The sequence below is a fragment of the Artibeus jamaicensis genome, unplaced genomic scaffold (genome assembly GCF_021234435.1).
Source record: "Artibeus jamaicensis isolate MK-2021 breed Jamaican fruit bat unplaced genomic scaffold, CSHL_Jam_final contig_373, whole genome shotgun sequence".
NCBI lineage: Eukaryota > Metazoa > Chordata > Mammalia > Chiroptera > Phyllostomidae > Artibeus > Artibeus jamaicensis.
The window spans coordinates 205,358-231,888 of record NW_026521807.1 but is presented as its reverse complement, the minus strand read 5'-3'; the positions used below and the strand labels follow the sequence as shown (position 1 = coordinate 231,888).

Here is a 26,531-nt window from a genome sequence, read left to right as displayed (position 1 = left end):
TACATTGTTGGCAAACTATATTTTCTGAATAATGACTCAAGTTGATACATTTCCATAACTATAGATCCCCCTAAACTTATTTTCAACCAAATTGCTGCCTTATTTAGAACTATTTTATAAAATGCAATAAAAACAAATGAATTTGGGGAGTACTGTTAACCAGATATCACAGTGGCAAAGTCTCAAGTTCAGACCTATGTGTTAATTCTGTTAAGCAAAAATATATGCCGGTGAGACAAACTCCATATAAAATTTTTTTCATGAACATTTTAATGCAACAATCCTAAAGTTTTAAAAAGTTGAAATGAATCAGGGAGCCATATATCATTCTAACTCTTCAGTATTTCAAGTCATTACAGGAATGCCACTGTGAAATAGAGAATTATGTGTCATCTCACAGATGCTTCCAAGTTTCCACTTCAACCGTGGGTGGATACTGAAAAAAAAAAAAAAAAAAACAACTTGGACCAAGAAAATTTCACAAATGTATCTGCCTAAGCGGACTTTGTTCCCATCTTTTAGAGATTTTCAATTAGTATGTTTTAAGGAGCTACACAGAACAGGTAAGTTTCATTGCAATACTTTCACCTGCGACTTAAGTTAGTTTTAATGGCTATTAAGTACTTTCTATTTAGGTTATTATTCCAGTTTACAGGTAGTCTCACTCATTGCTGTTGGAATACCACTTCTGCAGGAAACGAGGACAGAGGGTCCCTACTGTGGTGGTGAAGGGAAACGCCAGGATGCGGGCTGGGCACTAACGGGGGCCACCAGCTCAGGTCGCAGGCGTCGGCCAGCCTCGGAGTTGTCTTCAGCACAGCAAACGTGTAGAATGCCACACACATCCGAATGTGTCTTGTCAGAGGGAAAGGAGACCACAGGAGAACTGGGACTGAGTGTCAATGGGAAAAACGACTCAAAGGAGAAAAGTTTTACAGCTGTGGCTGAGCTGGAGACAGTGTTTACATAGTCATACTTGTGCTGTGTTAGTCATGAACAGTCTAACATGGAAGGGTTAAATATTGATCGAATCAATATGATACTGTTGGGAGCTTGGGGGCATAGGAAGGATAAATAAGTGGGGTGGGTGTGTGTGTGAAAGACATCAGGATCACCTCCCATGATGGTAATCCATGGACAATGCCCAAAGCTAAAAAATCAAATGTAGCAATAGAAGGATATCATTTAGATATGTGGAAGTGGGACTCAAAGAACCAGTTCAGAGGGTTGAAACTAGTTGCTGTCAAGGAAGGAAAATGGGGGGAGAGATAGGAACTACTAATTTTTTTTTCAACGAGCCTTGCAATCAGCTCTATAAACTTTAAAATAAAAATGGAAAAGAAAGAAAAGAACTGGGAAGGAAAAAGTCACGATCTGTGATCAACGACTGCTTGTAATCTAAGAGCTAGTGCAAAGGACCTTGTAAGGGTGGCTATTGTTTCTGTCTGCTCAGCCCTTCTTTCTCCAGTCTCCAAAAAACAGCCCTTCTGGCTACCGAGATGGTCAGGTGACCCCGGGCGGGCCAGTTACAGACTCATAGCTGCATCCACAATTATTGATTCAGGGAGTGAATACATGACCTAAACGAGGCCAGTCAGGGTTCCTGGGGCTATTCAAATTGCTGTCAGGCGATAAGGACCTCTTGTTCCTCTCCGATCCCAAACCCAAGAATATGGACCTGCTAGGCATGGGCAGTTTTCTGCCCTGCCACATGAACAAGTCGGTATCAGCCAAAGAAGTGAATGCGCCAACAGCAATAGAGAAGAATCTCCGAGGTGGTGTGTGGACAGTGAGTGCAGTCTCCCAGGACCGATCCGCCCTGCCCTCTGGTCTGTTTCACAGCCCAGGTACAACAAATGCCTCCTTTGGCTTAAGCAAGTTTGAATTGGGTTTCTGCCATGGTCATAAGTACTAATACACAGTTGAAAAACACAAACGAAACTTTAAACTCTTTTATTATGGAAAATTTCAAACACAAAAGTAGAGAGAGTGGCATAAAGAACCCCCACATTCTCATCCCTCAGCCCCACAATGACTAATATTTTGACAATCTTCTTTCATCTGTCTCTCTCTCTCCTTTTTGTTTCTCTGAAACATTTAAGGAGAAAATCTCACACCGAGCTTTGCAGAGCCCCTGCACTACCCGAGCTTTATGAGGGAGGACCCCGAGGAGGTCAGCTGACTTGCCCAGAGTTACCAGCTAGTAAGTGGCAGAGCTGAGGTTGGAATTCAGGCTGTGTGGCTGCAGAGCCGAAGTTCTTAGCCGCTGCACCCGAGCTGTGCTTTATGCACCTGTCCTGGTGAGCAGCAAGGTGCCTGACACGTGCCTGTTATTATTTTATTTCACAGAGTTCTGACATCTCGTAGGGAGGGTGGCGGTAAGAACTTATGGAAACAGCCAGGGACAAGTGACTGTATCCATGCAGTTCAGGGGGAGCTGGTGTTTGGGACTGTTCTTCAACTTTTCAATTATAATGTTTAATCAGAGTGTTTTTGAGTCTTTGAACCCTGAAACCAATTGAACCCAGCACTGCTTCAGATGAAAGGCCCCTACTGCTACGGGATGATCAAATTCTCTCCATTTCACAAGTAGTGCCCCTGGGAAATCACAGCAGGTACACCAGCTACACTGGCTGCTTCAGACTTCTCCACTGTCGTCATGGGGTCACCAGGGGGTCTGGCTCGCAGAGTACTTTCCAGGGAGCTAGCTCTATGCTTTCTGGGGCCAAAGGGATAGGAAGATCTTCTGGTCAGTGCTTCTCAAATGTTCGTGTGCATAGAAATCACCTGTGGGCCTTATCACAGGGCAAATTCGCATTTGGCAGTAGATCTGGGCTAGGGCCCAAGATGCTGCCTTTCTAACAAGCCCAGGTGGTGCCAATGCCAATGATCAGTGAGCCCCTCTTGAGTAGCCCAAGTCTAGACCCCTGGTTTTCAACAGCAATTGCGCGTTAGACCTCCTCCGGTGCTTCTAATTAGGGGAGACCTAGGTGCAGGGAGTTGCAAAGGCTTCCCAGCAGATTCTAATGAACGGAGTGGGAAGCCACCATTCCGGAGGCTGAAGCGGCGGCAGCAGTGGGGCGGCCGAAGGAAGGTGGAGCTGCGGGCGCCTGCCTTTGTAGGGGAGCTTCCGGCCTCTCCTGGCTGTCCCTCACGTTATGTTCCCCCTACCATTCTATTCCCTTCCTAAATCGCTGTATCAGTACGGAAAAGGTTGAACAAACTAAAAATCAACAAGTCTCCCTAGATCCCTCAGAGAACTGGGGTCACAGGGCAACGGTTGCTCTGAGAATTGGAGAGCCAGGCAAATGCAGAGGATCGCCGACCAGGAGTACGAGGAGGCCACGGCAGGGAGCCCTTCCGGTGGGAACAGCGCAACTGTAAGTGACAAGTGGTTGGCGGCCCAGGGTGAACGACCTCAGGAATGAAAGCTTCTGGGAGTGGGGTAGTACACTCCTGGGGCGCACTACACTTTTGTTCATCTACAGGAGACTCATCAGGGTCTCAGGATGAAACTTGAGAAAAGTCCCCTCATGCTTCCAGCAAGTGGAGGGGGAAGGTGTGGCTTCTAGGAAATGTCTTTCTGAAAAAAAAAGTTGGAATGGAAAACAATCTTGCATTTGAGCAAGCGTGCATGCAATTCAGCACATAATCAGGGATGAGTTATTATATGCTAGGTGCTGGGGATTGAAGATGTACAAGGCTGGCCCCTCTCCTTCAGGATCTTGGGGTCCAGTGGGAAATGCTTAAGTGCATGTGATAACGCCCTGGACTGATAGCTACACATGCTCACAGCTCATCTTGGCATCTTCCATGGCAAGAGAAGCCTCCTTTTGAGCTGAGCACACGATTTCCAGAATAAAGATGGTGTTTCCCAGCCTCCCTTGCAGGATAGGTGTGGCCACAGACAAAGTACTGGCCAACAAGCTGTAGTGGAAGTTTTACAGATGTAATTAAGTTAAGGATTTTGAGGCAAGGTCACCCTGGATCTGAGGGGCAACAGCTCCGCGTCTGCCCCTTTCTTCTGCTGGCTGACAAGCAGGCATAGTAGCTGGACCGAAGTAGACATCTTACATAATGGGTAGAAACCTCAGTCAGGAGTCGGGTTCCTGATTACTGTGGAGTCACCACGGCAGACTACACTCCTGTAGACAGAAAGAGGAATAGAGTTCTAATTTAGTGAAACCTTTGTGATTTTGCATTTCTGTCTCTCGTAGCAGAACTGTTTTACTAACAAATATACCAACTAGCCACAATGCATTTGTTTCTTTTCAGGCCTTGCATATAAATTCGAAATACAAAACAACCTATTAGTCAAGTTCTGTTTCACTTAGAATAAAATACAAACTCCTTTAAATGGTCAGTAAAGTCCTGTGTGATTTAGCCCCTGTCTACTTGTCCAGTTTCATTTCACCCCACTCTCCTCTCCCTTGGCACGTGAGTACTTGAAATGTAGCTGGTGTGTCTGAGTGTAACCGAGCAGATGGGGGCCCGGCCACATGGCGCTTTGGTGAGTGACCAAACAATTAATGCTGGAAGAAACAGGGCTTTATTTACAATATTCCAGCCTTGGGGGGAGGGGAGGGCGGGGGGCTCTGAGCACTTATGCTGGGAGCTCTCCTTTTCCAGGAGACCCAGCATTTCCCTTGTTCCCCAAAAGGCCCCAAAGTTCCCCATCTCCTTATGTGAATTTAAGCCAGCTCTGCAGTCTCGCAGCAGCTCTCCCCTTTAGGACCTGGGTATGTTGTCATCAGCCTACATGTAATAGTCCAGGAAAGCATGTGCCATGGTGCACTAGGTCATGGTGAAGTTCAGGAAAGACATACCAAGAATGCAGATAGAGTCCAGGCTTGCAAGGCCATCAGTGCCTTGCAAGGCCGTCCCTGATGGCTGTGGCGTCAGCCAGGGCAGACACGATCAGGGCAGCATGGCTGCTTCCTTCCTACACCCACCGGACCAGCTCCTACGACCCGCACGGCTCCTGTCTCACTACTGGCGGTGTGACCCTTCTAAGCCTCCTTCCAATCCTTCGTGGCCGCCTGCCCTCAGTGGAAATCCTGACTGGGAGCCTCCTACTCAGCTCCACCCCCTCCCACAATAAGCTGCATTTGCCAGTTCTCCTGTATTGTTTACATTTATTCAGCTGCCATCCCAGTCGAGACAACAGTGACTCAGCGATCCATCTCACTTGCTGTATCCTGAGTCAGGATACATCCTGAGAGTCACGCCCACCTTGCCCCAGGGCAGTAGCACGGCCGTTATCTTCTTGCCTTTATTAGGAAAAGTATCATAAGCCGTATTGCTCACTCACCCCAACCAAGGTTTGTGGGGATTCTCTCCTATTTTCCTGGGCACCGCTTTCCCCCATTATATAAGAAGCTGAACTTCTAATTTTATTTAATTTAAAAATAATTTACATGTAAATAGCAACATGACCAGTGCTGCCAGCATGGATAGTACCGACTGCGCCCACTCTGCTCCCTGCCACAGAGGGCCAGCTCCTTGAGGTGTTTCAGAACATGCTCACAAATTCCTCGACACGCCTCTCCTTCTCTGTGAATCTGGGTGGGCTTGTGACTGTAACAGAAGTGAATTTCATGTGTCTTCTGAGATGAGGGAAGAAGCCCACCCTGGCCTCCTGACAGCTGAGCTCTTGGGCCACTTGCTTCCAGGAACCTCTGTCTCAGAACCTGGCCACCGCACTGTGAGAAGCTGAGGCAATAAGGAGGCCACCTTAAGCTGCTTCCTCTTTTGAATCATCTCAGTCTACGAGCCTGTATTAGTTTCCTGTGGCTGCTGTAATAAGTTACCACAGACTTGGTGGCTTAAAACAACAGAAATTCATTCACTCACAGTTCTGATATGGGCCCGAGGTCTGAAATCAAGGTGTCAGCTGGTGCTGCCCGCTTCTGGGTCTTGGAGGGAGAGTCTGTTCCCCCCTCTCCCCTGGTTTCCGTGGTAGCCAGCAATCTGCACATCCCCCAGCTCGTGGACACTCCAGTCTCTGCCTCCCTCTTCACGCCACCGTCTCCTATGTTTCTACTCTTCCCAACTCTCCTCGCTCTTACAAGAGCACAGTTTATCATCATTGGGGCCCTCTCTCAATTCAAAATGGTTTCACCCAAGGTCCTGAACTAGATCACAGCTACAAATACCCTTTTTGCAAATAAGGTCCTCTTTTGCTGGGGATTAGAATTTGATTTATCTCTTCGGAGCCACTATTCAGCCCAGTATTGCACCAGCCAAGTGTGTGAGGAAGCTGAGAGATGATTCCAACCCCCAGCTGTGTGAGTTGCTCCCAGACATTCGCGTTTTCCTAAACATCATGGAGCAGAAGCAGAGCATCACCGCAGTGTGCTGTTTGAATCCCTGACCCATGGAATTTGGGGCACAATGAAATGGTTGGTACTCTATGCCACTAAATTGGCCATTCACATTCGTCTTATAAGTCCCTGGTCAAATAACCTGTCATCAAAGAGGATGGTTCACAGTCTAAACCATATTCCCCTCGTTTTACTTTCCCTTTATGACATGTATCATGACTTATAATTACATATGTAACTAGGTATTTTTCTTTTCCCTTAAAAATATTTTATGTTTTTAGAGAGAAGAGAAGGGAGGGAGAAAGGGAGAAAGGAGAGAAATATTGATTGGTTGCGTCTCTTACACTCCCGACCTGGGACCAAACCTGCTACCCAGGCATGTGCCCTGCCCCGGAATTGAACCCATGACCTTTCGCTTTGCTGGACAACACTCAACCACTGAGCCACACAGTCAGGGCTGCTTTCCCTTTTTAAAATATGTTTCCCCCTCTAGATTTAAGTCCTATCAGGGCAGGGACCAAGTTTGTTTCATTTAACACTGTTTTTTCAGCACCAAGTTCACACACAGCAAATGCCCAGTAAATATTTGTCACATGAATGAAATTCTGAGCTGTGTGTGATTGAATCTACAACTGACGTTTCTTTGTCATCTGAGCTGAAGCAGCTCTTGGAAAATATTGTTTATCTTGCTTTATTGCTCTTAGCACATCAAATAAGTTAGAATGCAACAAGGAAGAAAGCAAAATGTTTATTTTCTAAGATTCAAACATTCGCTCTGACAATTTCGGTTCTTTGCATTTGAATAATTGCTGTGGTTTTTAATTGCCGTGAAAACAAATGGACACTAAAGACAGCCCATCAGACAGCCAGTCTGGGAGAGAACCTCTGCAATTTTTTAAAAAGCGTCTGTAAGTTCACAGAATGAATCTTAAATTGTCCTTGTATGCAAGTAATAATCTCAGGAAACATTCTCCCATGAAATGAAAACTTAATGACAAATCAAAATGAATAGGCTCTTCCTCACATTTGAGCCACCATCCATCTTGTTCTAGAAAGTCCATTGGTACAAATTTCTGCTGTTATTTTCTTGAAACAGAAACAAAAATAGGGCTTGAATGAAAAATCAAAACATACTAAATAATACCAGGAATGGTCAGATAAAACTTGTAACCCGCTTTACAAATTAGCATAGGGCTAGAGCCTAAACGAAATCAGGAACTAGAGAGCTCACCTTTGTGACTGTCACCTCGTCACTGTGGCTGGAGGACAGGTCCGTGGGAGTGGAAGGATTCCTGCTGCTCCCAGATACACCCAGCTTGTGCCCTGTAGGAATTTTAACCTGATCTGCCACACCCTACGAGGTCAGTTCTGTGTTTTCTTAGAGTCCGTACTTGTCTGTCTGGCATCCATCCATCACAGAGCCAAACCAACACTGAAAGGGGCTTCCATCTCCCTGGGGGACTGCAGCCCATGCTCTGGACCACCCTGTATCTAACTCTCCCATACCCCGCCAGCATTCCCCTGCCCTAAACCAGCCCGGGGCCAGGTACCAAGCAACAGAGACCACCTTCGTAGCCACAGCCCACCAATATTACTCAAACTATCGATCAGCTGTTTCTTCTGCCCTGCCTCCCTTTCCTTTGGACACCCCAGCGGAGGGTCTGGGCTGGGCGTTCGCTTCGCGCCACTTCTGCTCCCTGACCAGACGCGTTTTCTCCCTGTGTGGCCCTGCATGGCATGCACCATCCTCAGGAACTGTAAGCAATCAATTCTTCTTCCAATGACATCCATGCTTCTGTGTCATCACTCTGTCACCTTCATAAATTGTATCCATGGGTGCAGTTGAGACTGATCAGCCCTCATGGCCTTGTAGCCCCTATTACCTTTGCCTGGAACACTCTCCCCCTGTATCCACATGACTTCCTTTCTCACTACATTTAAGTCTTTGCTAAAACATCACCGCTTCCAAGAAGGCTTCCTTGACCATCCCACCTCACTAGCATACCAACCCCTCCCAACTAAAAGTCTCTACCCCTTTGTTCTACTTTATTTTTCTCAATAGCTCTCATCGCCTCCTGACCCATTATATATTTGTTTATTTTGTGTGTCCCCTCTCTCTGCATCCAGGTAACCGATGTTCCATTTGAGCAAGACACAAATTTTGTTTTAACAGCAAAGCTCCTACCACTTAGAAGAATGCCTAGCACACAACGAGTATAAAATAGATATTTCTTAAATGACTACGTTTTATTTTCCCAGAGCACCTGGCTAGTTACAGAGTACATGAACGCTGTAAATCTCCTTCAGATTTGCACGTCTCACTGGGCCCAGAGAGCCATGAGAAACCAGTCCTCAGGGTCAATGGAAAATGAATTTCTACGAGGGAGTCTGGTTAAAACATATCCTGGGTAATCCCACGATCAAACCCCAGGCAGTTTTGAGGAATTAATTTTGGGAATTAAGAAGAGTGAGCAATTAGCATCCCTGAGTTCTGTGGCCCTAGGCCCTTTCTGGGACAGTGTGTTTCCGACTCTGTGAGTCTGTGAGAGGAAGGACGTAGTTTCATTTACGGTGTGGGAGCAGCACCACGCCCTCTCATGAGGCGGAGGCAGAGTCTGGGAAGCGTGGTACTAGGTGTTGGCCCAGACAAGGTCCTGTGCACCGGCGCGTTCCCTACGGGCGGAGCCTAGAGCACTCATCTCTGCGGGCGCAGCTCGCCGGCTGAACGTTTCATACGTTCCAGCTCAGTTCTATTCACGCTAGATACGGGCAGTCTTTTTCTCCCAGTGATCACAAACCCTGCAAGTGCTTTCCTCAAGGTGCTTATAATGACCTACGTCGAGGGTATACCACTTGGGTAAAGACCAAGAGGGTGTAACAGTGGTGACCAAAACCACAGAGGCTGGGGAAGGAAGGAATTTCTGCTCTTCAGAAAGTCATGGGACTTAACACTCCCCACTGGGATGCCCCGCTGACTCAGAAACAGTATCTGCCAAATGCCTTTTTATGCGGGCTGATTAGGGAGCTGGTCAGCTATTGGCTTTAACAGGCTGCCATTTACCTAACCCAGATGCTATTGTTTATAGCTAAAATTAGATCGATTTTTCTCTAGCCTCAGAGTTGAAAAACATTATAGAAAATTACTGGAATAAAGTTAGAGAAAGGAGTCAGAGCATCAGCATGTGCCATTCTCCTGGACTGCCCGGCAGGCATGGGGGCAGGGCTAACTAAGCCCCGGTCTGGTGTCCAGGTGGGCTCCGCTTGGACGCAGCCACTGTCCAGGGCTGTCCTGTGGCAGCTGAGAGGACTCAGTGTGACAGGGAGGCCTGCAAAGCTGAATACATTGCATGTCTTGCCCTTTACAGAAAAAGTTCACTGATGTGTGGCAGCTGTTAAAGGTGCAGGGAGAGCCACCAGGCTATCGTGGTCTGAAACATTTCTGAGGACTGTATAAGGCCCTGCACTTGGATTCCCTCTTTATCAAGCAACCTTCTGAATGTAACGCGGCTTCTTGGGTATGTTTCTCTCTTAAACAGACAATGCGTATACTTGCTAACATGAGTTTCCAGTCGTCGTCAACAGTTATATTTCTCACTCTAAGCTACCAATGGACCATCCAGTACAGTCTCTTGTACATTGACACAGGGACTCTGGTTTTCAGGTGGTCTAACATCCCTTGACACTAGGTCCAATCCTGGAGGACCAAGCTCCGGACCTGAGCTGACCCCTCGGGGTCGGTGCCCCAGGCTCTGGCCTCACACATAGTCACACGCTTATCCCTTGAGGAGTAGGAAAGAATTTGTATCAGGAATGTGTTTGGTATTTGTGACCTTTATATATACGTGTGTGTGTGTGTGTGTGATATGTGGATAAAGTTTTTAAAATCAAATAGAAATACAGGGTTAAAACAAAAAGTAACAGTTACTTCCCCAGTGCCTCCCCGATCTCCAATTCTCACTATCCAAAGGCAACCATTTTCAAATCTTTTCATTTTATTTTAAAATATTTGCCCCCATGATTCTAAATAACATGTTAATTAACACTCTTTGAAAGTACAGCATAACAGGTAAATAATGCGATCCTCTGCCTCCTTCATCCACTTTCTGTGGTCCTCCCTGGGGTTTTTAAACTTAATTCTGAACAGAGGGAAGATCTGGCCATTGCAGCCATGGACCTCATGCTGCCAGGCTGCTAGCAGAGCCCTGGCCTGAGTGCCCAGCCAGAGGGGAGACCACTCTTCAACTTGTGAACCTGGGCACTGGACCACTTCTCTGAGCTCCTGGTTTTATAAAATAAAGCGGTGGTTGCCCTGGCTGGGTAGCTAGGTGTGTTAGAGTGTCATCCTGATATGCCAAGGCTGCAGGTTGGATTTCTGGTCAGGGCATATATAAGAATCAACCAATGAGTCCATAAACAATTGGAATAACAAACTGATGTCTCTCAGTCTCTCTCTCTCTAGCACCTTCCTTTCTCCCTCTCTAAAATCAGTAAATAAAATTTTTTAAAATAAAATAAGGGGCAATTTAGATAACTTATCTTTCTAGCTCCACAATCACTGAATCTATATCAATACTTACTGACGGTAAATGTCCCCAGAGGGATGTAGAAATATAAACTGCTTCTATAAAGAAACGACGCCCATGGAGAGCGGGGCATGGCTCTCCCCGACTCCTCTGTTGTTGGTAGAGTCCTGAGTGTAGTGGTCACGGCTGGCATTTCAATGCTTATCTGGGGTTGGCACAGATTTCCACTCCCTCTTCTCAGGGATCTCGGCCAAGGGCTGCTGGGTGTTCCTTTGTGCCTCGATGCCAGCTTCCAGGCCCTGGCAATTATGGCCAGTGGGTTGCTTTGTTTAAATCCTCAAACAAAAGAAAACATAATGATTGTATTTGGACTCAGGATCATTTTTGAGATCCTGTGGACTAGCTCCTCTGATAGCAAAGGCAAGTTCTGTGGGTGGAGAAATCAAAGGGCCCACCTGACAGATTGGTCGCAGGCGGCTGCAGAGACCAGCTCAGTCTACTGGGGCTAGCTGGTTGGAAGGCACTCTGCACGCACGCTGTGTGAAATGGGAAACGCAGGATGCTATGGGCTGCATTGTGTCTCAAAAAAGGTATAGTAAGGTCCTAACCCCCAGTACCTTTTCTTATTCAGAAATGGGTCTTTGGTCTCTTCAGAGGCAATTAGTTAAAATTTGGTCATATTGGAGTAGGACAGGCCCTTAATCAAATGACTGATGTCCTTAAAGAAGACCAGTGAGAAAACACAGCACTGTGAGGTTGGAGGCAGAGGCTGGAGTTACTCGACTGCAGACTGTGTTAGGAAGCTAGCACACAGGGTTCGCCTGTACAGACAGCCAAAGTGAAAATCGCCTCTGGCCATCCCTAGCTATCTTCTAATTAAAAAGCCATCCAAGAAATGTTTAAGCCCAGTAAACTTTAGAACATAATTAAATGATCATCAATATGTAAATCCTCAGGGTAGGCAGCCCAATCAGTGAAATGGAAAATCTCATACTCTTCTCGGATCCCTGCCATCAATCCATCTGTATGTAAAATGTTGGCATTTGCTTCTTGGGCCTTGTGGACAATCTGGCAACAAAATTATTAGGAATTTACCACATGCTAAGAATGGTGCTAAGTACTGGGAATACAAAAATCAACAGGGAACGAGTACCCTGTGCCTCCTTCATAGGGTTCACATTCTCATGAGAAATACAGACATTCAACATGCTATTTCAAATAATAAATTAAAAGATTATAAACATGGAAAGACCAAACAGAAAAGCTCAGCAGGTAACAGGAGATGAGATGGTGGGGTGCCGGTGAGTGGCAGCACCTGCTCTACAAAAAAACCCTTGAGTTGTAGCCTTTACTCTCCCGCCACGACCGATTTCAGGTATTTCCATCGGCAAAGCAAGAGTGGCAACGAGATGCACAGTAGCAGACCAGTGCCTCATACTTACAGATGGCCTCAGGGGCATGGATAGCAGCACAGTGGAATAACTTAATCAGGATGCAATGTGTTTCAGTGTGTATTATGTTTGTTTTTAATGCAATGTCTTAATTGTATTTTTATCATTTAATGACTAATAATGGCTGTTTAACGGCCAGCTTGCAAAACTTCACCTCTCACCAGCTGGAATAGGTTAGGGGCTGGGGGGTTAAGGGAGGCTCCCAGGAGGTGACGCTTACCCTGCAGGAGGAATTGGAACGAGCTTTAATGCAGAAGAGGTGAGGACGACCCTTCCGGCAGGAACAATGACATGTAAGAAGGTCCTGGGATTAAAGAGAGCCTGGTATACTTGAGAAACCAAGGACAAAAAAAGTCAGAGAAAATGTGGAAAAATGAGGCCAAAGAGAAAGACAAGGACCAAATTATGCAGAACTTTGTAGTCCACAGAGAGGATTTTAGACTTTATTCTAAGTGCAATGGGAAGTTATTGAAGGTGTTAAGCAGGGGACTGATAATCAGGCTTGAATACTTAAATTGTTCTGCTCTGCAATGAATTAAACATGAATGCAAGATGCCAAAAGTATATGCAACAAAAGAAAAAATTGACACATCGGCCTTCAGCAAAATGAAAAACTTTGTTCATCGAAGGACCAAAAGGCCATCCACAGAATGGAGAAAATACTCACAAAGCACGTATCTGAGGAGTCAGTGTCCAGATGCATGAAGAACTCTTCCAGCTCGGCAACCAGAAACCAGGCAAGGCAATTACACAATGGACAAAAACCACGAATAGCCATTTCTCCAAAGAAGGTATAAAAATCACCAACAAACTCTTGAAAACAGACTCAATGTCAATAGTCACGAGGGGCACGCAAGTCAAAACCACAGTGAGATACCATCCCCTCATTCAGATGGCTTTAATTAAAATAACAAATGCGACGAGGATGTGGAAAACTTAGAACCTCCCAGTTTGGGGTGGGAATGTAAAATTGTACAGCTGCTATTGAAAACTTTTGGCAGTTCCTTAGAAAGGGAAATGTAGATTTACCATACTACTCAGCAATTCCACTGTCATAAGTGTCCCCCGAAACTGACAAAGGGGGTTCAAACAAAAACCTGTACACCAAGGTTCATAGCAGCATTATTTACAATAGCCATAAGGTGGAAACAACTCAGATATCTCTCAACTGTTGAAAGGACAAAGAAAATAGGGTACATTCACATAGTGGAATATTATTTGGCCATAAAAGGGAATAAAATATTAATACATGCTAGAACATAGGTGAACCTTGAACACATTATGTTAAGTGACAGAGCCAGATGTAAAAAGCCAGGTATTGTATGATGCGAACTATCCAGACTAAACAAACTCCTGGGCAGACAACAAATACTGGTTGCCAGGAGGCAGGGGGAGGGAAGAACAATAAGCACCGCTTAAAGGGCATGGAGTCTTTTTTTGGGGGGGGCTATGAAAATGTTTTAGCACAAGATAGTGCTAATGTGTGTACAACATTCTGAATGTTCTAAATGTCACCAAATTTGCACATTAAAACAGTAAATTTTGCCATGTGCGTGTTACCACAATAAGAAAAAAGTGAATGCGAGGGGTCTGTAGAGAAGTGCTGGCTTTAGTAGGATATTGAGGACTTGAGAGTGTAGGAAGTGGGTCAAGGATACGATCCAGGTTTTCAACATGTTTTAGATGCCATTTACCAAAACAGGGAATTCTCAATATAGAAATGGGAAGATCCTGAGTTCCCTTCTGGACATGTTGTTGTAGAGATGCCTAAGAAACGAGCAGAATTTCAGAAACATAATTGGCTCCTCAGTATGTCTTTCTCATACTTCTTACTTGTGTCTCAGGTGGCTGTGGCACCCCAGGCTTCCTGTCCACGTAACGGAAAAGAAGGTGTGGAGGAAAGGGTGCAGGAAGGGGCAAGCTTTCCTAGGAACTCTTGGCTTATGTCTCATTCGTCAGATGAGTGTGAGTGGTTGGCCTTTGCTGCAAGGGAATGTGGAAAAGTAATTGTGTGGGGCCCACTGCCACTCCTAAGAAAACTGTGATCCTGTTTATGAGGAAGCCACTGGGATGGATGTCGGGCAGGCAAATCCCACTGTCTGCTGTGTGGTGTAATCAATGTCATGAACAATTCCAGCAGAATTTGGACAGACAGCCTGGAAAATAATACTGGGTGGAGAGTATATATCCTCTTAACTTGTCTTTGAGGTTGAGTGATTTCAGTTCATCTCATCATCCCTCATAGCTCTTTTTTTTTTTTCAAAATCTTTTCTTCCAGTCACTCTGACTTTCTAACATCCCCTGCGAGCCCTGTACAGGAAGAATAGTAGAAATTAGCCTCCTTCACCTGGGAAGTTCTCTGTAAGGTGTATGTGTCGGTGCCATGCTCTAGAAAAATAGACCACCACACAGATGGAAGCAATTGGGTTGGCAAAAAAGTCCGTTCAGATTTTTTTGTAAAATAAAAGGCACATTTCTCATTTTTACCAATAACTTTTTTGATTTGGATATTTTGAGTATGTCAGCTATCTCCCACTATTGACTGACAGTGCGTAGAGGCCAGGGATGGTGCTAAACATCTTCCAATGAGTAAGACAGCCCCATAGCAAAGAATTATTTGGCCAAAATGTCAATAGTACCAAGAAACTTTGTAAACCACTTTGACACATTCAATCAGTCACAGCACCTTCTCCATACACTGCACAATCTTTTGTTACATTTCAGTTGTGTTTTTACCTTTCTTGAAGTAATAAAGCATAATACACCAAAAATTTTGCAAATCTTCTTCCATCTTCAATAATAAAATGGCTGCACAAAAATTCACCAGTTTGGATACGTTTTTTTCAAATGCATGCTGATATGACAGCTGTCACAATATAGTCTAACAAAATTGTTTCAAATGAAGTTAAAGACAGCTAAGTGCTTTTAGAACCATGTTACAGAGAAAACTAAATGAACTTTTTGGCCAACCCAGTACGTTCCTAACTTGTGTTTGGCACATTGGCTATTGATAGCATGTGAACTCATTAAGGTTTTCAGTCACCCATGGCTTGGTGAAATACTCATTTTCTCATTCTGCCTCAGGTAGCATTTTTATTGTTTGGCCTTTGCTCAAAGATGAGAACTTTTATGGAGTAAAACTTCCAGCTCTTCATGACTAAGCCTGATCTAAAATAAATTTAGTTTTAAGTTAGAGAAAAAGTCATGCCATTTAAAAAGTGTCAACTAGCACAAGATGACTGCATTTTTACACTTCCATTTTAACATATAAATACCCTTGGAAACATCAGGATTGAAATGTCCAATGCTATTCTAGGCTCATGCGCTCAGAGGAGCAGTGAGCAGAGGCTGAGGCGGACTCCTGGAAGGAAGTCTACGTCTGAGAATTATTTAGGGCAAGTGGTATCATTTTCCTGCACTTGCCTCAAGAGACCAGTGTTTAATGTTTACGACTCTAGGAGAAAATATCACCTTTCTCTCCTGTACCACAGGGCTCTGTTGACTCATTTATAAAACATACAATTGCTCCTCTAGGTAATTCCACTTGCAAGCATAAAATTCCACTCTGCATTTTTCTCCTTGTTGTTCTAAGGAAATGAAATTGAAAATTGAAAAGGCAGGCTGCAGGGTGCTCTAGTGGGAAGAGCTGTGGGGGTCAGGGCTCAGAAGGTCCAGGAGTTGTCCTGGGCAAGTGCCTCCACTTGTCTAGGTTCCTGTGTCCTCATCTGTTAAAAAAAAAAAAAGTGGTAAAAGTGGTGGGTAGGTGGAGGAGAGTTTGAATAGCTAATCCCCAAGGTCCCTTCAATATTAAATTTTCTGTGATTTTATTATGTGAGCCAAGGTATTGAACAGAGGTAGCAGCAAATTTTGTTTTGTGCTGCAAATATGGGAAAAATGACTTCCTATGGTGTAATTACTAGATTTTTTCATAAGCAGTGTTTAGCGATACAGGGCTAGCAATTGGTTAAATGGTTCAACAATGTGAAAGTTGACACTTTTTATTTTTTACAGATTTATAGTAGTCTATTGACACCAAATAAACTCCACATAATTAAAGTGAACAGTCTGAGGAACTCTGACACATGAACACACCTATGAAACCATCACAACACTCCACCTAGTGAGCATGTCCGTCACCCTCCAAGGTTTTCTCATCCCCTTTATAACTCCGCCTTCCCTTCTCTCTCCACCCTCCTCAGGCAATCACTCACTGATCTGCTTCCTGCCACTATAGTTTGCATTTTCTAGAATTTTATATAAATAGAATCAGCAGTATACTCTCATTGCGTCTGACTGCTTTCATTCAGTATAATCCTTTTGAGATCCATGTTGCAGCGTGTATCAAGTATTTATTCTTTTTCATTACTAAGTAGTATTCCATCATGAGGATGTATCACAGGTCATCCATTCACAAATTGAAGGGCATTTGGGTTTTTTCCAGTTTTTGACTATTACAAACTTAAGTTGCTATGAACATTTGTGTAAAAATCTCTGTATGGAATATATTTCCTTTTCTCTTGGGTGAATATCCTAGGAATAGAATGGCTGGGGCATTCTGTTGGTAATGTAAATGTTCTGTTGTGGGGGGTTTTTTGTTTATTTTTTTTTAAGGAAACTGCTGATCTGTTTCCACCATGGCTTCCCCATTTTGTCTTCCCACCAGTAGTGTATGGTGTGGGTTCCAGTGTTGCTGCATTCTTGTTAACACTTGGTATGGTCATTCCCCCTCCTTATTTATTTTTTTTTTTGCATTAGCTACTCTAGTAGGTATATAGTGGTATCACATTATTGTTTCAATTTGATTTTTTTAATAATTTTTTTCTCCGTGATTATCTATAGACATTTTCTAGGTGAAGGGTCTGTCCAGAATTTTGCCCATTTCTTTATTGGGTTATTTGTTTTCTTATTATCAGGTTTAGACAATTATTTATGTATTCTGGAAATGCCTTTTATCAGATATATTATTTGCAAATATTTTCTTCTAGAATGTGGCTTGTCTATTCTCTTGCCTATGTCTTTGAAAAAAAAGATAAAATTTAACTTGTCATTTATTTATTCGGTGGGTTAGGCCTTTAGTGTTGTGTCTAAGAAATCTTGGTGTAACCTCATGTCACAAAGGTTTCCTATGTTTTCTTCTAGAAGCTTTTTAAAAATTGTTTTAGCTTTTACATTTAGGTCTATGATCCATTTTTAGTTAAATTTTGTATATGAAGGTGATGTGAGGCATAAACCAGTTTCTTTCATTTTGCATATGGATATTCAATCATTCGAACATTATTTGTTGAAAAAACTATCTTTACTAAATCCTTTTTGCCATTTTGTGAGAAATAAGTTATCAATTATGTGTGAGTTTATTTCTGATCTTCCCATTCTGCTCCATTTAACTATTTGTCTAGATTTTCATCATCCTGTCTTGATTATTGTAGCTTTTTTGAGTCTTGAAATTGGGTAATATAAGTCCTATAATTTTTTTTCAAAGATGGTTGGTTATTTGGGGGTCGGGAGGCGGGATTGCATTACAATATGAATTTTAGAATGTTTGTAGATTTCTATAAAAAAAGCCTTCTGGGATTGTAGTTGAGATTCTTAAACCTAGAGATTGGTGAGGAATGGCGTTGCAACCATAATGAGTCTTCAGACCCATGAGCACAGTTTCTATTTATTTGCATCTTTTAATTTTTTCTTTTAATAATGTTTGCAGTGTGAGTTCAGAACATTTTTGTTAGACTTATTCTTAAGTATGTCATATATTTTCTACTATTATAATTCATATTGTTTTTAAATTTTTTAATATGTGATTTTCCATTGCTAGTATATAGAAACATAATTAACTTTATATGTTGTGTGTGTTTTCTGCAACCTTGCCAAACTCACTTATTAATTTTAACAGCTTTTTTGTAGATTTCATTGGAATTTCTACAGATCTTATGGTTTATAGACATTTTCTTTCTTTCCAATCTAGACGCTTATATATGTAGGTATGTATGTATGTATATATGTATGTATTGCCTGATTGCACTGGCTAGGACCTTAAAGGCAATGTTGAATAGGTGTGTTGAGAGTGGTCATTTTTGTCTCGTTTCTTATCTTAAGAGGAAAGCATTTAGTCTTTTATCATTATGCTGTTAGCTACACATTTTTGTAAATGACTTAATTTTTTTTACTCCTCACATGAGGATATGTTTATTGATCTTAGAGAGAGAGAGAGAGAAACATTGATATGAGAGAGAAACATCAATCAGTTTCCTCCTATATGCACCCCAACTGGGGACTGAACCCACTACCTAGGTATATACCCTGAATGGGACTTGAACGTGTAACCTTTTGGTGTACAGGACAATGCTCCAATTAACTGAGCCACCCAGCCAGGGCTAAATGTTTTTATAAAGTTAAGGAAAATTCTTTCTATTCCTAGTTTGCTGAGAGTTTATATGAAGAATAGATGGTAAATTTTGTTAATTTTCTTCCCTGCATTTATTGAGATTTTATAGAGTTGTTTTGTTTTTTATTTGTTTATATAGTGAAATACATTGACAGATTTTTTCAAATGTTAAAGCAATCTCATTTCTGTGATCTGTTTAGAATTTGGCGTCTTAGATTCATGAGGGATGGATAATGAGCTGTGGTTTTCCTTTGTTGTAATGTCCTCGTCTGGTCTTAGTCTCAGGATAATGATGGCCTTATAGAACAAGTTAGGAAGTACTTACCTCATCTTCAGTGTTTGAGGGAAGGATTTCTGTAGGATCAGTATTATCTCTCTTAAATTTGGGTAGAATTTGTGAGCAAAGCTATCTGGACTGAAGTTCCGTTTATTGGACCATGTTTAACTTCAAGTTCTTGAATAGACAAAGAGTTCTTCAGGTTTTCTGTTTCTTTTTGAGTGAGCTTTGGCAATTTGTGTCTTCCAAAACATTTTTCCATTTTATATAAGCTATGAAATTTATTGTATAAAAGTATTAATAGTATTTTATATTAGAATCTGTAGTGGTATTACTTCTATCGCTCCTGATATTAGTGATTTGTGTCTTTCTTTTTTTTTCCCCAGTGTGATTTAGCAATTATATTATTCTTTCCAAAGAGCTGGTTTTCATTGATCTTCTTTATTTCTTTTTCTGTTTTCTATTTCATTGATTTCTGCTTACATGTTTATTATTTTCTTTCTTCTATTTACTTTGGGTTTCATTGAGTCTTTTCCCAATATTTTTAAGATGAAAGCTTAGACTACTGATTTGAGGCCATTGATTTTAAGATCTCTCATCTTCACTGAGACAGATGTTTTAGTACTATGATTTTCCCCCTCAGTACTTCTTTAGTGACATCCTCTAACATTTAATATGTTGTTGGGGTTTTTTTTTCAGTTTAAACTACACTCTAATTTTCTTTTTGATTTCTTTGATCATTTAGAAAATGTTATTTAGAAAAATGTTTAGTTTCTACCTCTTTGGGGATTTTTCAGCGATCTTTCTGTTGTTAATTTCTAATTTAATCCATATGGCCAGGCAAAATGCCTTAATTTATTCAGTTGGTTGTTTTCTTGGTCTTAGATGATTTTCTTAAATGCACGTGCTGATCCGTACTTAGCTGAAAGGCCCTCTGCAGATCTCTGGATTTCTGGGTGCGGCTCCCTCTTCTCCCGTACTCTGTCCTACAAACTCTGACTGTCGTGATCTCCTCAGACACTTGGCTCTATCACCTCCACTCGAGCATCTGCTGGGCTCCACCTGGATTCCCCCTCCCTGCTTCACAGCCTGGAAACTCTGTCAAGTCTGTTTTCTTACTTTTTTTTGCAAGCCTCTTATATATCATTGTTTTTCATTGCCTAATGTTCCAGAGTCTTAATACTTGACTCTGTCAAGTATTTGTCATTCCATATATTTTGTCTTATTTTATGCTCATCTCAGATAAAAGGGTAAATCTGGTTCCTGCTACTCCATATAGCCAGAAAAAGTCCCAGGAGAGCGGGGACTAGCCACTTAGTCTTTCTTTTGAAACTTTCCCTCACTCTTGGGCCTAATGATCACAGAATGGCTACCATCATTAGTTAGCATTATCTTTACATTTAATGCAGGATTTAATGCCAGCAATGCTTGTCCATTTCATTACAAATGCAAAATATAGGGTCCAACACAACTCCCCTTTTTATTATAAAAATCTTTTATTACAAAATCATAAGCATGTAATGTTGTAACATACAATATCACACTCAAGCACACCATATGACATTTTAGGTGAAATACTAAAATTAAAACCCATAGTTATTAAGCCCATATTATTATCCTTCTAACCACACTGAAGCAGGCCTTCTGCCAGACCCTGTATTCTCCCAAAAGTTCCCCTCACAAGCTGACCCTTATATCTCATTGGCTACAGAGAGGCTATTCTTATCTGAAAGTGAATCTGAGAAAGCAGGAAACAGTATTGTCCTGATTGGCTTATATGTAGGTGGGATTTATCACCCAACATATGGCCACCCCAAAAGAATTAGAGAAGGAAGGGGATACGACATAGGATATTGGACAGGTGACTAACAGGACAGGCCACTAAGGCAACTAACAGTGTTTTCTATAGAAGGTGAGCTCATCTTTGTCTCTGCCCTGGGGCCTCTTTGCCTGCAGAGGCTTTTCTGATAATTACCTGCTTTCAAACCTCTCTCTAGCTGCTAAAAATCCTGTGTCCCAAGGGCAAGGGTGGGGGTGGGATGGGTGGGTAGGGGAGGGTAACATTCTGGTGCTTTCTGAGGGCTACTACTCATCTTCAGAGTGGTCTTTGAAGCTCTAACATAGTAAGCCCAGGAGAAATTATCAAACTGTTCATTGTTTAAGCTCCAGTAGTGAGATTTTCTATTATTTCCTTCTAATTAAGTTAAAATAGCAAGTGGACATAGCATTCAAGTGACATCTACTTCACTAACTTCAAAGGTCACCTTAGTAGATTTCTGAAAGGATCCATTGTTCTGCTTATCTTGTTGGACACAGCTCAGAGGTAATTAGAGAGAATGAAGATCCACCTAAGTTCCTAGCATTCTTCCCAGCAGTCACTACAGGTAAGTGGGAAGTTTCAGACAGACTGATGGAGCAAGTCAAAAGACAACAAGCCATTTGATCTGGCCATTTCTGGGCGATTGATTGGCAGTACAAGTTTGGGTCACTGGCAGAGCCTTCAGGTGCTTAGGTGTTAACTTTACAGAAAAAGAAAGAGCAACCATAACTTTTACACCAACATTTTTAGACCTAAGGTTGATGTATAGGTGTCAGGGAAAAGAGGACAGTAGTTCTTTTCTTCACCTAGTAAAAACAGACTTGACCTACTTCACAGTTTAGTCATGTAAAAAAATACTCAGTAAAGAGAGTCAAATATTCCCTCTTCTCTGGATACTAAAATTAATTCTCCATGGGGCTTAAAATTTGTTTCATGAAACAACTGGATGAGTTTTCAGCAGAATTTCCTGCTTGCGCTAATGTGGCAGAGGAAGATTCTTGGGTCTGCAGTGCCCTCAGGTTTGAGTGGTTAAGCATGAACTCCACACTGAGCAGGATCTGAGGATGGTTTGGCTGTGGATTAGAAAGGCCTGGGAGGGGTGTCCAGCTTGGACTGGAGAGGACTGGAAAAGGCAAGTCTAGCTTGGAAAATAGTACTTAGCTAAAGAGAGGACGGATGGAATCAGAGGAGAATTAACAGTCATTCCATTGAATGTTAGTTTTTATATTAGTAAGGATGATCTAAGTTATGCTGCAGTAACAAACAATCCCCAAAATCTTAGAGGCTGAATACAATAACAGAAGTATATTTCTCTCTCATGGAAAGTCCTTTGTGGTCCAGCCAGCTCTCTAGGGCAGTTGTCTTCTGTGTGGTAACTGAGTTACCCAGGCTGCTTCAATCTTTGGGCCTTCTATTCCAGCATAAGGCTTTCTCCAGGATTACCTCACTGGGGCAATAAAGAGCCTGGAGAATCATGCCTGGGCATTTCATAGTCTCATCCTGGAAGTGAAGTGTGTCATTACATTATCTATCATGGGCAATCACTCTGTCCTGACCAACTGCAAGGACCAAAACTGAGAAGTACAATTGTTCATATGCCTGGAATAGAAAAAAAGAACAAATAGAAATTGGTATATGCATTGATGTCAAACACACTACTCTGATACATAGGACTTCTCTTAGGGAAGAATACTGTGCCAGTTTGTCCCCTGCTTTAGAAATTCTTTCCAGAAGGGGTTCAGGGGAAACCTTATGGTTGGAAGAGATATTAGGAACTTATTTTGAAGCCATATTTACATAACAAGAAACAAGTATTTATATAGACCAAATATTTATTTCAGGAAGATTTGGAGGATGCTGGTGGAGGCCATGGGTAGGCAGAATCCCCCAATCCTCCTCTCCCCCTCTCCCCTGCCTCGTCACTTACAACGCCAAGCCTCTCCAAGTGCTTCAAGTGCATGCAGTGAGCACATGCTCTTTGGGTACCAGCCAGAACTTCAAACGGGCAGAACACTGAGGGCGGGAAGTACTGAGGCAGGCACCCATGAGGCACTGGCCCCCCACAACAGGGTACCTCAGTCTGGGCTGATATCTTTTTGCAATCTCTGTTTCCTACAAAGATCAGCATCTTCCACACCTCCCAACACAATAATGTGTCCAGAAAAGCACAACTGACAGATTAGATCAGCAATTTTCAACCGGCTTGCCACAAGATTTTTTAAAACATGCAATACCTGACCGTTTAGTCAGGGGTACTGACCTCTTTTCCCTTAGATTGTCAAAGAAAAAATGACAACAGACAGCACAACAATAACTGTCCTGTGTGAACGCCTGTCTTGAACAATTAATATGACACCATTAATAGAGTTAGTGCCTGCAAAGGCTTTTAGAGTTGCATCTTATTGGTTAGGTGGCATAATAAATTTGCATCTGATTGATTATCCTAGGTATCAGAAATCCTTATATACAAGTATAAGCCCCTGATCTTTTAAAAAGTCACTTTGAGCAAAAAGGATAGGTAATTACTTTTTTTTGGTAAATCAGTCAAAATTATACCTATTTTTGTCACATGGGCAAAAATGTGGGTTTTTTTGGTGCGCCCCAGAATTTTAGTAATTAGTTCTGTGTGCTGCGAGATGAAAATGTTGGAAGTTGCTTGTTCAGATTAATGCCATGAGTCCTGGAGCTCATCTGTTAGAACGGAGTCTGTGCACTCGTGTCTGAAAGAGCAGAAGAGTAAAGAGCGATGCTTGGCGGTTGGCTCAGCAGGGTATCAGGGCTAAGCACTCAGCCTAATCAGTGAACTGGGAGGAGGGCAGACAGGAAGCTTTCCAACCGATGATTCACAGCCCTCCATCTGGGGGCGCTCTTCTCAGTCTAGGGAATCAGAAACCAAATCTCTAGGGGGCAGGGACAGTGAGAGTGTTATCCTCTGAAACAGCCACGTTGGCTCTTCAGGTGATGTCCACAGCCGTTCTCTGACCTGCCAGGTGTGGTAACCAGATGCTGGTGTGTTCGGAGTTTTCTCAAGGCTCAGTCCGCCTTACACACAAAACTTTGATATTTTACGGGTCTGCCCAAGGGATACCAACAGGAAATAAACTTTTCTTTCTAAATGTTTCTTCTCTAAATGTTCCCTTGGTGCTAGTCTTCAGAGAAGCAGCTCTTCCTTCCCCCTCTATGCTAAATCAACCAGGACAGCCCTCTCTGGTTCTAGTTAGTGCCCAGTCGTATAATTCCTCTGAATTTTCCTGTCTTAGTTCCCTGTCCTTAAATGATTCTCTGCTGTTCTGCAAACTGTTCTAACAAGTGGGTAATTAATAACTTTTCTGCATTATCAGTTACTGAATTAGTTATTCAAATCAAGTACTTTTTATTCTTCAGGTACATTGATCCATCCACTTATCTATTCTATTTAATAAATTCCCTTTGACTGCACAAAGACGGCCGTGCCCACCTTCCCTGCGCCGCTGCAGGGGTGCGTGGGCCCGTGCCTTCAGCATGAGTTCTAGCCTGTGAAGGACACGTTCCTACTTTTCTAGATGCTCTTGAAAGGCCGGTGGCCAAGCTCGCAGGAACGAAAATATTGCTCAAAGTAGGGTCAGGGTCTCAGGGTCCAGAGTGGTATCCACATTCCTGGACTCTAATAGGTTCTCCAGCTTTGTACATGCGCACAGATATCAACCCTAAGGCAGGAGCTTATGAGCAGGAGACAGGACAGAGCAAGACAGTTCACATACAGCCGTAATTACAGATTTGGTCAAAGACTTGCTACTAAGATTGAAGGGAAAAGTTGATCTTCCGGTGTTCAATCCCCCTCCCCAGAGAGGCAGGAAGTCACGGAACAGGGGCAGCTTGGTCTGACGGCAGAAGTGGCAGCCAAGTCATGGGCAGTTTCTTTCCTCTGGTCCCAGATATCCTTTAGCCAAGAGGGTTCTTCCGTTTCATTTCTGTTAACGATAACAATCCAGAAGACGTTGTGAAAACAATGAAGGCGAAAGGTCTGTGAGGGGCTACTGCAGTTCCCCGCCGAGCAGGCCTTAGAAACCCTGCCAGCCCCGGAGTTCCCAAGTCCGACCCTTCAGGGTGTGCTCTACATTATACTGAAAAATATATGTTATACTGAGTATACATATGAATACATACTGTGTGACATAGAGGTAGTATGTACCTCCAGGATGTAACTGAAGGTATTCACCATATTTTGAAACTGAAGTCATTTCTTGGTTAACAAGTGAAATTGTCAGAAATTTGTCCCATAGAAAAAGGCAGCAGGGCAGGGCCCTCTCTTTCCCAGAAATCAAGCCTACAGGAATATTTGCATAAGTACAAGTAAATATACACATTATGCATAATTTGCATTTTATATATTAAAGGTATTTATATATGAAAGCATATTCATTTCAGCATTTCCTATAATAGCAAAACAAGGAAGTCAACCTACTTGTCCATCATTAAAGAGATTGGTAAATACATTATGGTATATCCGAGACACTGAATGTGAGTGAAATCCAGCCATTAAATAGGACTTGGGTCTGTATATACTGAACCAGAATGGGTTCATGATGTACAATTGAGTGGGAAAAGCAAAGAAAATGAAAAACTAGAGGTGGGGATGGCTGGGGTGTAGGGGAGAGGTGGGGGGGAAAAGGCAGAAAATGGTACAACAATAAAATTTTTTCAAAAACAGTATGATCCTATATGTGTAGTTTTTAAAGACCAATAGGTTTGTATGTGTCTATAATTCAGTCTCAGAAGAGACCAGGTAGGGATGGAGGAACTTTCACTCTTTTGCAGTAGCATTTGTACAATGATAATGTATGATGTATAATTTTTTAAAGATTTTTATTTAAAAATATTTTTAAATTTACTTTCAAAAAATTTCTTTTGAGAAAAATACTATACTTGTATATAGTATTCCTGGGTTCCTGGGCAGGACACCAAGACTGACCACTCTAGGAGGTGACATAAAGCTAAGGCTGGAGTCACACACACACACACACACACACACACACACACACACACACAGAACTGGTTGTGCCAAATACAGAGGAAGAGTGAGCTTGGTGGGTCCAGGGCCTAGAGAAGGGCACCAGGCCTGGACGAGAGGGGATGAAGCAGAGAGAGTGGTTCAGGGGGACGAGATCACGCAGCACTTTTGTCAGCTGGGAAAGGCGTTTGGAAGACATTGGTTATTTTAAGCAGGGAGCACGTGACTGAATTTTGGGGATTTTCTCATGTGGGTTTATCCCTGACTTTCCATTCATAATGTGATTCTAGTGTACTCACTTAAGATAATATAAAATATTCTTTTAAAGTAAATGTATTTAAGGAAACAGAATAAGACATAAAGAATACTGAGTGAATATAGATAGAACTAAAATCTAAGGGTGGTACCTGAGTGACTAAAATTAGGGAAACAGTTTTTCAGGCAGAGCGCGATGGAAGAGTCTGTGCACGTCTCCCCTGAACTGTTCAGGGGATCAGATGCCTGGTATCCAGCCAGGATCTGAGAAGACAGCCACCTGGGGAGAGAGGCATGACATTCCCTGGGGCACAGTCAGAGTTCAGTCAATGTTAGATGAAACCAAATGAAACCTCAGTTTTCGTAGATTAAAAAAATAGTTAAATATCACTGCTTACTTTTTGGTTCAGTCTAATATTTGTTGAATAAATGAAATTTCTCCCCATAAAGTACTGATTTCTAAAGAAGTCACTCCCATCAATATATTTGTATTGTGATCTACTGCAAATAT

General features: G+C 42.6%; 1 pseudogene; it reads left to right on the top strand.

The window, feature by feature from the left end:
• The first annotated feature begins 3,308 nt into the window (after positions 1 to 3,308).
• LOC119062426 (methyltransferase N6AMT1-like) lies at positions 3,309 to 24,784 on the top strand (annotated as a pseudogene).
• Positions 24,785 to 26,531: the final 1,747 nt, after the last annotated feature.